The sequence below is a fragment of the Cydia strobilella genome, chromosome 6 (genome assembly GCF_947568885.1).
Source record: "Cydia strobilella chromosome 6, ilCydStro3.1, whole genome shotgun sequence".
NCBI classification, from domain to species: domain Eukaryota; kingdom Metazoa; phylum Arthropoda; class Insecta; order Lepidoptera; family Tortricidae; genus Cydia; species Cydia strobilella.
The window spans coordinates 1,595,815-1,608,940 of NC_086046.1; the positions used below are offsets into that span (position 1 = coordinate 1,595,815).

The window sequence follows — 13,126 nt, forward strand, 5'->3', positions numbered from 1 at the left end:
ATTTTAAACAAGCAAAATGCATTCAGTTTTTTTTAATTCGCTTATATCGCCTGGGAATCGAACTGATAATAAAAAAACTTGGTATTTTAACGCATATCAGTGAAAGAACATGGGTCAAAATCATATAAAATCATTTATCCATATTTAAATACATATTATCGTATTTTTATATATCTTCATTTTTAGTTTTAAAGTGTGTCGATAGATGGCAGTGAATTTACTGTGGTTACAAAATTTACTATGACAGTACCGCTCTATCCTATTATATCCTCTTTGCTTTAAGTAAAATGGGCTAACTTAAAGTACATCCATAAATTTTTTCCACACTGTATGAAATACACAACTGAAAACTGAAATCTGGGTTAAAGTTTTTTTTGTAATCAGGTCATAAAAAAATGGGTTAAAATTTTACTGACGCAACCCTAACAAAAGTGTGTCGTATGCTGCGTCATTTCAAACAAAAAAATATTGCAACATTGCAACTGCATTGCCCCGATAGTCCTCATATATACCGAGATACAAAAATCGGATGAATATAAATAAAGAGGGTTTAAAATGGAACATTTTAAAATTGGAGCGTATCGGAAACCGGTGAAATCGGGGCAGGACGCGAGGCCGATTCTTTATTCATAAAAAAAAATGAAAAAAAAATACAACAAGTACAAATAGTGTACAAATAGTGTGTGTGTAGTGTAGTAGTGCTACAAATATTTATTTACCGCCACTGTAATCAGTTTGACATATAATTCACAATTAAAAACACTTTGAACTTTGAATATATATATATATATATATATATATCCGAGACGCAACGAAATGATAACAAAATGACATCAAAATGTAAGTTTGAATTTTGAATTGGTCTCCACATGACGCAGCAAAAAACCGTTGATTTGATGTAGGTTCTAAGAGGTACATAGGTATAGGTATCATATTTATAAAAAATATAAAAGCTATTTTATATTTATTATAAATATGTGTATACCTTATAGACTATAATAAATAAAATAAATGTACTCTTAAAACCTAAATTTTATATAAGAATTTGTGTCTTCAGTAGGTCACATACGATTTGCTAGGTTTGCGGTTGGTTTGTTAGTTAACTTCTGACTCTCAAAGCGGGAACAGAAGCTCCGCAAAGCGGGGCTTCAACAACTTTTTGGTGAGTCCTAGCTGTATTTGTAAACAAACGTTATATGACGTGATTATTATACCGATGAAATTATAAAAGTTTTAATACATTTTTATGCAACTTCATAACTTGAAATTATGATTTCTTCTTGTATAACTTGAAATTATGCAATCCGTATTTGTGTAAAATGTAAATATGATTTTTGTTTTATAAAAAAATACACACATATCGTCAAGGTAGTATTAAAACAAGCTCAAAACCGAAACAGATTGTTAATTCAGAATGGGCCTCCGGTAAAAGCGCAGTTTGGAAATTGTATTTATTTTGTTCCACGAATCCGTCGTAACGACGAAATTGTCCTTCGAATGTATTGTGATGAGAATTTCGCGATATTTCATATTTTCTACACTTTTGAAAGAAGTGACTAAACTGTTTCTTTAGTATTTATACACTCCAGGCCAAAAGTATGGAAAGAAGTTAATAGGTATGATAATAAAAAACTATGATTTTTGGCAATGGATTTTACTCCATACGTATAAAAAAAACCGGCCAAGTCCGAGTCGGACTCGCGCACGAAGGGGTCCGTACCATTACGCAAAAACCGGCAAAGAAATCACGTTTGTTGTATGGGAGCCTCACTTTAATATTTATTTCATTCTGTTTTTAGTATATATTTGTTGTTGTAGCAGCAATAGAAATACATCATCTGTGAAAATTTCAACTGTCTAGCTATCACGTTTGATGAGATACAGCCTGGTGACAGACGAACAGACAGCGGAGTCTTTAGTAATAGGGTCCCGTTTTTACCCTTTGGGTACGGAACCCTAATAACAGTCATAGGGACCATTATACGACGCGACGCGAGAGGTCATTGTCACAGACAATATATCAACTTTGACTTCTTAGACCCTTTCCTAACGGAAATTAAACCGAGCCACGGACAGTCTGACCCCATGACCTGTCTCACCCCATATGTCAGGTCGAACCGTCGGGTGGACTATTTTACTATCATGCATAAAGCAAAAGAGCGCGATTTAGAATAAACTTTCCAAGTTTCCTTAGAGAACTGGAGCACTATTCAAACTTAACATCTTATAAACTGAAATAGATGTCATATATTAAAGAAAACGTGACGAAGCCCTCCAGTGGTGAAGGCCGGATTCGAAGCGTCTTTAGCAATCCGGGGGCAATTACTTATTCTGTGCCGGGGGCTAACGCGTTGTACCCCTAGTAGACCCCCGTCCTTCAACTTTTGTTGACAAACTTACCAAGATGGTAGACAGCAGTGACCAACGTCAAACTGAAACTATTTAAGTAAGCTAACTAAGCCATACTGATGCCATGTCCTTGTTTTACCCCGTGTCACGGTTTTGGACTAATCTCCCCTACCTATAACGAGTGATTTTGTTTTGTCTGTTCATACTCTGAGGGGTGAATATACGTCTTACTAAACAACTTTTACTATTGAGTTAACCCCGAAATCGCGAAAAAAAACTGCTGTTTCATAGAAAACATTGACATCATTCACCGAAATGTACGGGACAGCTGTCTTTTTGTCGAAGTTGGCACCATAGTCAGTTGTTCAATATGACCTATATATCCACCCCCAGAGATTACATAATCACTCTGTGTGAGCGGGAAGCGCTAATATTAAAATCTCCTCCTCCTTGCTTCGTTCTCCTCACTGCTGAGGGTCGTGACCTCCTACGTGGAGCACATGATTCCGGATAGTAGATTTCCAGGCATTTCGATCTCTTGCGACTTCTAAGGCATCATGGACCTTGATGGATAGCGATTTGCTAACTTGGTCGGACCACCGCGTTGGACTGCGGCCCCTTCTCTTTCCTTCCACCGAACCAGTGACCATTAGTTTTTCCAGGTTGTCTTCAGTCTTCCTGGCTATGTGACCGAAGAAATCAAGAACTCTCCGGAGACACGTGGTTGAAAGCCTGGTGGTTACTCCGAGCTCCTTCAGTATTGAGACATTGGTCCGGTGTTCAGTCCAAGATATACCGAGCATTTTCCGTCAGCACCACATTTCAAAGGCATCAATACGCTTTCTATCAGCCGATTTAATTGTCCAGGTCTCAGAGGCATACAGAAAACTGGAGAATACGAGCGTGCGCACTAGCTGCACCTTGGTTTTGCGTGTGATATTCTGATCTCGCAATTTTCTGTAGCTGTGTCATTGCCGTTTTCGCCATGCCAAATCTTAAAATCGAATTGGAATCAAATTATGCTTTTCGAAATGAGTCTCCAAGTTGTTTACTGCATATTGAGAAGGGCCCTGTAGCCATGAATCGAAATGAGATTATATTGAATGAAGCATTATGGAGATATTAAATTGAATTTCATAATCTTTTGAGTTCAAACCAAATTGGATTGTGACGTAAGAAATGTTGTTAATTTTGAAAGATCCAAAGAATTGCTTTTGTTCCTTTGTGACAGATAATTGCATTCTATTTTGGAAGCCGAGATTTAAGGAAAAAAAAAACATAACAATAAAAAGCTTTTTACGTTTTGTTCTGGACTTAAAATAAGTTTTTGGCATAAATTTCATTTTTGGTAAAAGTTTTTTTAGCTAACTGTACTTTTCTTTCCGCAGACAATTAATACTCCATCATCTGATCAGCTCCTCGTTAATAAACTTATTTTCGATTTTTGTATTAGTCATGCTAAGCGGTCTGAAGACATGGGCTAGACTATGACCAATTTTCATCAATGGTATTTGATCAATCGATCAGGTTTGTCTTTAGGATGAAATGTCTATATGGGACCCGTTGCGTTTAAAGCAATAAAAAAGTCAGAAATGATAGTCAATGTCCGACAGTCGTAACTCACTCGCGAAACGCTCCTAACACAACGATAAGCGAACGTGACGTCACGGTTACTGAGAGCCCATCTTGAAGTATGGAAAAATAAGAAAATTGCGTTTTTGTCGGTGAAATATTGCGTTCATGTATATAGTTGCTTTACAATCTTTTTTTGGATAAAATATAGGGAATCGAATGGTAAATGATACCAGTACAATTTGACACCAGGTTAAGAGTTTAAAGGGTTAACCCTGAGTTAATAGGATGGTGCAAGTGGCCCTAAGTATCATATCCAATACTTCAGCTCACTAAATGAACTATACGATACGTATTTGATTATCATAAACCGCGCATCCATCACAAAATCAATATTACCAGACAATTCCAACCCGCTCGTAAGCGTAATCACATGTAAATACTATTCATAGTAATCAGAATATGCATCTGACATACGCTCGACACTCGAGATCTGTTGCGATAACATTAGGTAGGGGAGGCGCGGGCAAATTGTACCTACATATTGTGGAAAATGGTGAAAAACACTAACATCTTCAACAATAGAACTACTATAACCACAGAATATATAATAGTACTAAGTACAGAAGATTCACTCCCTAACAAAACGCGACTACTACGCGCAAGGAGGCGCAAGCGCGTGCAGGCGTCCGTTCCATAGCGGTGTGCGGCAATTACTATGGCAAAACCTCAAAATTGAGGCGGCCGCAGGTACTTTTAGCGACGCGACGAAATCGCGGAGTGAGACACGCCTGCTATAATTAATGTCATTAACGGGTCTAACGCGATTTAATTTCATTATTTTACCTTTTTTCCAACGTTTCAGCTAGGTTGCACTAGCTGTGGTTACTGAAGACAACGGCAACCGCCTTCCCTAGTGCAACCTAGCTGAAGCGTCGGATAAAAGGTAAAAAAATGGTATTTTATCGCTTTAGACCCTATAATGACATTAATTATGTGTACATATCGCGAGATTTTAAAGTATTATACTATACAGTGTAGCATGTTATGTACGTAAACGTAGGTAAATATAAAAATATAAATATGTATTTTATAAATGGGCAAATGAACTTCCCTCGTTTACATTTTTTTTACGATTAATCAATAGCTTAAGAGGAGGTAAACCAAAAATTGTAGTGTTTATATTGAATTTTTACACATTTTCATGAAGGAAAAACTAGACTACATTTGTAATGGCAGACTTCAACCAAAACCTTAAAAGGTTAAAACTATCTTGATTTAAAATAATCACGAAGACATCTCAAATTTTCATTTATTTTCAAATGCATATCGTTACCCTGCATTCCATAGCAGTATAATTTAAGTACTTACAAAAATAGTGACATAGCTTGACAAAGCCGAGGGATTTGACAACCAAAATTTTAAACAAGAGTATATTTTAGGTTAATTAAGATAAAAGGTAAGAACCCCCGCTACGGCCAAATATTCCGTCACAAGTATCGCGCGGCGCTCCATAATCTCCATATCTTTTGTTTCATTCTGATTTTCTAGCTTCACGCCCCATTTTAATTTATATATTATATTTACTTATACATATTTACGTGAGACAGGCTCACCATGATAATGACATCATCATATATCTTTATAGTAAGTATTTATATTATTTGTATTTTTATATTTATCCCAAATAGTTCTAAGCTACCCTCCGGCCCGGGGTGCCACAGAAAACCAGCGCTGTGGTATTTATTTATACCAGAGCATATGCTGAGTGGCGTCCTTTTGTAGCCACTATAGCGGCGCCAAAATTTGTTGTTATTCATTAACACTTACCTTACTCCTTTTTCTATAACTACCATTGTACCTAGCTTTAAGTGTTTAGTGAGTAAGTTCTTTTTTGTAACTGAGGTGGCGCTGTTTGTAGAAGGTCTTTACAATAAATGTCTTTTCTTTCTTTCTTTCATATATTATTTTATAACTCTACTTCTACTTATTAATCTCAGCTGTCTTGCCCGGCCTTCCCCTATTCGTCTGGAGGTACATCCGGAATTGACTTTTAAATTGTAATGGGGACGTCGTCTAAAATATGTTTGTTAAATATGTATGAAGCGATATGTATGGAAAGGTGACAATAAGTTGAAAAATACAGGGTAAAAAAAAAATACAGAAAATAATAGTACTAATATAGATCACAAACTATTAAAAGATAGGTAAAGGTTGTTCTTAGGAATAGTATGACTGATTTGGAAGAAAAAAAACAATATTTAAAGATTGTCAAAACTTTGCATCAAAAATTTGATTCACTACCTTCCTAAATCAATTTGTGGGTCAAAAGGACCAACTTCAAAAGGAAATGCCGTCATCACCATTTTTTTTTTTATCAGACATAAGTAATTAGTCCATAGAAATGTTAGTAACAAATAAAACTTATTTTCTACGTTAGCAACTTACAGACTACTTAAAATATGTTATATACAGTACCTCTTGACTCCATATGAATGGAATTAATTCCAGTGCCGCCAGACTGCATGCACTAGTCGGGCACTGAAACACCAGATTCAGGAGACTGTTGGTACTCTCCTGCACGCGGCGCATCAGGGAAGCGGTTCTCTTGCGTAATATTGATATAAAGCTGTCCACGCATGCCTCGGCGATCATACCCGATGCGCTACAAAAGCGTGGGGGGCTACCACGCTTTTCACGCAGCAAACATGTTTTCGATATTCGAGATGAAGATGAAACCCGCTCCGTTTTTGGTAAATAGTAATGCGAATTTATTTAACAATAATAACATTTATTTTTTCTTTCATTTGTTTGAAGATTTAAATTAGGTAATAATTTAGGTTTGAAGATTTAAATGCTTTATGATTAGTGCCGCAAGCAATGATTAAAATCATTGCTGCGGTACCTATTTAAATTCTTGAACAATTTAAATTCCCGCCGGGAAGTTAATTTGCAAAGGTTATTTGATGTATGTATATAAATCTTATGTTTACTTCATAAGATTTTCTGCCCGTCTTTGATTATCCGAGTGAAGTAGTTGGGTAATCAACTTACGAGGTATCTGAGTTCATTGCTACAAGAGTACTAAACAAATCCCCTTGACGCACTTGAGTCACTTAAACAATTTTCGTAGACTATCTATAACGGTGGTATAGTTATCCAAGTAATCCCACTTAGATAGTTTGCGAGTATCCAATAACAACAATGAACTATCCATAGTTAGTACTTTGGAGGGGAACTAATACACAGTAACATACCTACATATATACGAAAATACCTAAGCTTTAAGGGTCTCCGGCAAGCTCGGTTCTCCATACAAATGTAGTTCCGCTCTCATTTTAAAACGACTTGCTAGATTGCTCTGAAACTTTCTACTTACAATAGGATAACGTATATCTATGTCTGTAATTAGTTTATTATTATTATTTGTATCTCCTTGGATATCACGGGCCTATGCATCCCGGTCTTTTGATAGGCTTGCGTGGGGATATAAATCCATTATTATTTATTATTATTTATTTAAATTATTTACACGGCATCACAGCATAGGCCAATACACCGAATAATTAAACTAGTTACAGGTATACAAATTACAAATACAAAATATATATAAAGTAAAATACAAATAGTCAAGTCAAATGCAAGTGCTGGAAAGCCTATCATCCTTCATCTCACAAAACCTCAGACACTCCTGGCACACATTCGCCCATCTCCACGCAAACAAGTCGCACTCTGGTGCTGATGTCAGGAGTGCATTGAGCTGAGCAGCGATAACGCGCGGAGGAGTGGCGAGTTTCTGTGCGATACTGTGCGCGCTGCCGGCACAGACAATAGTGGACGCGTTCGTGGCCTCAAGCAGACTCGAGGAATATCCGGGACGTACAACCTCAAGACTCCAGCTACCAGTTCCGGGCAGTCCGAGTCACCGCGCAATATGCGACAAGCCGTAGTCAGCAAGATGTTGTTGCGCCTTACCTCTAGAGAATTATATCCAAGGCAGCCTAGTAAGAATTTTGTTGGGTACAAAAAGGGGTAGTACCCATATCTTTTTTTGTACAGAAATCTCAAAAAGGCCTTTTGGATTTTCTCTAGAAGTAAGGCGTACGAGGACTCGTACGGGTTCCAAATAATAGATGAAGCCTCAAGCTTGCTTCTCACTAAGGCGTTGAAAACCATCGCAATGGCCCCAGTGTCTCGGAAATCCTTGACATTGCGGATCACGAACCCAAGTTTTTGAAAACAACCTTTAGCGAGTGTCCGCATATGCTCATGAAAAGTAAGGCGCTCATCAAAAACCTCTCCAAGATCTTTGACAGAGAAAACTCTATCAATAGTCTCGGTCCCCAGTGTGTACTGGGCAAGAAGAGGGGTAGAGGAACGACTGAATGTACATACACAACACTTCGCTGTGTTAAAAAGAAGCTTGTTTGCAATACTCCAGTTCACCACCGAAGCAATATCGTCTTGCAGAGGCACAGTCTACGCTACTCTTTATGTAGCTTCAGATACCATAGTTAAAAAAATACAGCGAATTTATGTTTTTCATACAAAACTTGTTTTTAGCTCTATTTTGTTTGTTTTATAAACTAGAACTATATAAAGTAATTACAGACCTAGATATACCTCATGTCATTGTACGTGCAAAGTTTCATTACAATCCAATACGTAGTTTTAAAATGAGAGCGGAACTACGTTTGTATGAATAGGTGCAATTCGGCCGAGCTTGCTGGGGACTCAAGGGGTTGTCAAGATGACGACCGTTTATCGACAAATGCACGCGCACCGAGGATTCCGTGTAAACTTTAAATTATCTCATGCAACTAAAACAACAAAAATTATTGCCCAAAAGTATACTATTCTTGTACAACGTCATATGCCAATAAGCACATTACTAATTTGCGCGACTTTATGTATCTGTGTTGGTTTTTCAGGGATAAAAAAAAATTCAGATCTGCATTGATCCATAACGTGCTAGTATAAAAATCTTAAAAACTATGTTAACTACTAAACAAATTAATAACAAAACAATAAAAAAAAATCTATAGCTAGGTAAAAACTAAAAGCTAGGTATTATTATAAAATTATACTGCGTATACAATTAATATAAGGCCCCGTTTTCCCCCAACGTTAAGCGAAAATAGGCCTTATTAGCATACTCTTTCAGCGGCACTAATGTTCGGCGCTTGAACGTGATTCTCCTAACAATAAGAACCATTATGGCAAATTTTAGCGTGCTGCCTCGATTAAGGCAAATAACTGTGTCACGTAGTTGAACTACAGAATTGGCAATTGACGAAAACTCATACAGCAGGTGAACAAGTCAAAGGAGCGTTTTACAAGTTGTGCGTTTCAGGTTAAGGCTGTTCCATCGGTTTGCCGCTGTCTTTGTCACATTTCGCAAGAAAGAACGGGAAAGAACATACGCGCAAAGTGTCAATTTTGATCGAATTTTGTCGGTTTTTATTTATTTTAAAAACGTTACCTTACAATATCGAAATTCTAAAGCTATGAAATTACTATTTATGTTAAGATTGTTTTGTCTTCTTTTTTTGTTTATAGTATCACATAATAAATAACCGAGTAAAGTAGGATTAAAAGTCCGAGTTAGAGGTTACTTTGGGAATTAATTGTATCGAGCGAAGTGTCATAATTCGTGTATCGGAAGCTATGTTGTTAAAGATAATATAGTCAAGAACTACATATATTTTTTCCACGTCTACAAATATCAACGCCACTTAGAAAAACATGATCATATAAGGAGATTTTTCGTCTTCTGGCTCAGGGAACCGCCTTAAAGGCATGTGCACACCGGATGATGCGTAGACGTGCATTATGCGTTTTGTATGAAACAGGTTTTGTATAAATGATTATGATTATAATTATGATTATGATTAGGTCCTTATGAGAGACGACACACCGCTTGCCTGACGTATGAGTGGCTCCAACATTTGCCTTGAAAACAAAGTAAGTAGGGTAGGGTAGGAAATAGTGGCTCAGCTCGAACAGTGGTGGCTCAGTCGTCCCAATATCGCCTCTATCATGTTGGAATTAGGTTGAGTGAGCCACTGTACCCGGCTATTTTTTTCCGAGCCACTGTTTCCTACCCTACCCTACATAAAAGTAGCTTGAAAGTAGAGAAACTTACCATACTTTCGGTCTGTAAAATTACTGCGGTAAAATGTTTGTAGACATAAAGAATAGTAGATATATAAGGAACTCAAAATTTGCATCATATTACTTTGTCACTCTTGTCTTGTGGATAAAACGTAACTTTCTCATTAGTTTTTGAACAATCAAGAGGGCCTTTTACCAGTGTGGTGAAAAATATTAAAATAGGTCCATTTTATTCCAGAGCCCCTAATCCGCAGGGATTTTTCAAAGGTCTTAAATTAATAGTAGCTCTTATATCTCCGCTTAATGCTCCTAAGTTAAGATAAATATTGTTAAAAAACCGGCCAAGTGCGAGTCGGACTCGCGCACTAAGGGTTCCGTACCATTACGCATAAAACTAAAAAAAACACGTTTGTTGTATGGGAGCCCCACTTAAATATTTATTTTATTCTGTTTTTAGTATTTCTTGTTATAGCGGCAACGGAAATAAATCATCTGTGAAAATTTCAACTGTCTAGCTATCACGGTTTATGAGATACAGCCTGGTGACAGATGGCTGTCCACGGACACTGTCGGACGGACAGCGAAGTCTTAAGGGGCCCACTGACTATCAGTCCGCCGGACAATATCGGCCTGTCAGTTAGAACAAAAATTTGACAGTTCCGAACAACTGACAGGCCGATATCGTCCGGCGGACTGATATTCAGTGGGCCCCTTTAATAATAGGGTTCTGTTTTTACCCTTTGGTGCCTTTGGGTACGGAACCCTAAAAAGGATAGGATAGATATATTTACAGATCAGTCGGTGAAAGAAAGCCGAATAATTAATTTTAAGAAACGTGAAAGCTCGTTTTAGTTTCTTTATAATGTCTGAGTCTCTTTGATGTTTGTTATTAAAATTGAACGGTATGAGTGTCGAACGCATTTAATAATTTATTTCATTTTTAGGGTTCCGTACATCAAAAGAAAAAAACGGAACCCTTATAGGATCATTCGTGCGTCTGTCTGTCTGTCCGTCTGTCACAGCCTATTTTCTACGAAACTACTAGACCAATTAAATTGAAATTTGGTATACATATGTAAGTTTGTGACCCAAAGACGGACATGTAAACAAATAAATTTTAAACATGGGGGCCACTTTTGGGGGGTAAATGAGAAAATTAAAAAATAAAGTTTTTCAAACTATATCGTGTTATATATCAAATAAAAGAGCTCATTGTGAGAATCTCAAATTTTATTTTTTTATAATTTTAGAATAAACAATTTAGAAGATATTCAAGAAAATAGGCAAAAAATAACCATTCCCCCCCCTTTATCTCCGAAACTACTGGGTCTAAAATTTTTAAAAAATACATAAAATAGATCTTTACCTATAGATTACAGGAAAACTTGCTTAGAAATTGCAGTCAAGCGTGCGTCGAAGTTAATTACTTAGTTTTTGATCCGACCCGTCGGGTTTTTGACATTTCGCTCACGTTTCACATAAAAAATACATTATTTAAATTGTGTAATGTACGGAACCCTTGGAATGCGAGTCCGACTCGCACTTGGCCGGTTTTTAGAACATACGAGCGGGCGTTTACAAACGAACGCTGATATTAAAATATAATTTTAAAAATTGGGTATTTATTTTTTCACATCTGTTTTCATGTCTTGATGTGTCAGCGGGTTTAAAACGTGCGCCTTTTTTTAGTTGGATGCATATACAATTAGTTATAGACGCGCCATCGAGCGACCGGGGGTAAGAGAAAGAATATTCATATAAAATTTGGGCAGCACACTCTTATAAATTTGGGTATTTCGCCATCGCCTCCTACCTATGCTGCGACTCGGTCGGTGATAAGGACAAAGCATGGCACTATTTTCTCTTTCCTCTTATAGGAATCGCAATAAGACTATCTTTCTCTATCAAAGAGTGTCAGGCCCTTGGTTGGACGCCTTATTGAGCTTACTGTGGGACTATGTCTGTGGTATTATTTACGCAGAATTATATCTTGTCCTTACATGCAAAGATAGATATAACTCCGTAATAGATGGATACAGTCTAAGGATAAAACGTGCCTCGAAAATCACGAAATATTTGATTCTCGATCAGATGGCGCCACTACCTTTGGCCTACTCTCGTATAGAGGGCCTTGCCGGTTTCGTTTGTTATTTAACAATTTTAACGCATATCAGTGAAAGAACATGGGTCAAAATCATAAAAATAATTAATGCAAATAAAAAAAATCATTTATCCATATTTAAATACATTTTATCGTATTTTTATAAATCTTCATTTTTAGTTTTAATTTTAGTTTTATGGCAGTGATTTTACTGCGGTTACAAAATTTACTATGACAGTACCGCTATATTCTATTATATCCTCTTTGTTACAGGTAAAGGAACGCCTAGCGACCTCTACCGTAAAAGTAGGTACCTACGACATTCATAACTAAATTGTTTAAAAATTAAAATAGATAATATCATATACTAAAAAAAAAGGAACCATGCTCTCCGGTGGCCGAGGCCAGAATCAAAGCAGCGTCTTCAGCTTAAGGATGACTCACGTTAGACCGGGCCGTGTCATAGAAATGTCATAGAAAAGTAAGCGCCGGAAGCTCCGGCCCGGACACCGCCGGCCGTGCCCGGGTCCTTTTCTATGACGGCGGATCGGTGATCATGTGGTGATTTCCATAGAAAACGAAGCGCCGGAAGCTCCGGCCCGGTCCCAGCCCGGTCCCGGCCCGGTCTAGCGTGAGTCATCCTTCGCGTCTAACATCCTCACCACTGGACCACCCAGCTATCCGGCCCGGCCTGATAGTATAATGACATCTATTTCAGTTTATATCTGTTTTATGATATAGCAGCATTTATACGTCATTATGACGTCCGTTACGTCATTATGATGTATCAATGACGTCATTATGACGTCGCTGACGTCACTTTGCTACCTGGGAGGTAAACGAGCCGACGAATATCCTGATAGTAATCGATTACCATGGACACCCGGAACATCAGAGTTGTAAGTGTGTTGCCGGATTTTAAGATGGGAGTACGCTCTTTTCTTAAAGGGTTGAATGTCGTATCGGTCCGAAAATACCGCGGGCGACAGT

General features: G+C 37.5%; 1 protein-coding gene across 1 annotated transcript in view; it reads left to right on the forward strand.

Annotated features, from left to right (window-relative positions):
* LOC134741952 (somatostatin receptor type 2) overlaps window positions 1-13,126 on the forward strand; it is a 161,658-nt gene that overhangs the window by 77,203 nt on the left and 71,329 nt on the right. The window contains exon 3 of the mRNA XM_063674847.1: window positions 12,410-12,442. The gene's annotated coding sequence lies outside the window, so the exon portion shown is untranslated. The remainder of the gene's footprint in view (window positions 1-12,409; window positions 12,443-13,126) is intronic.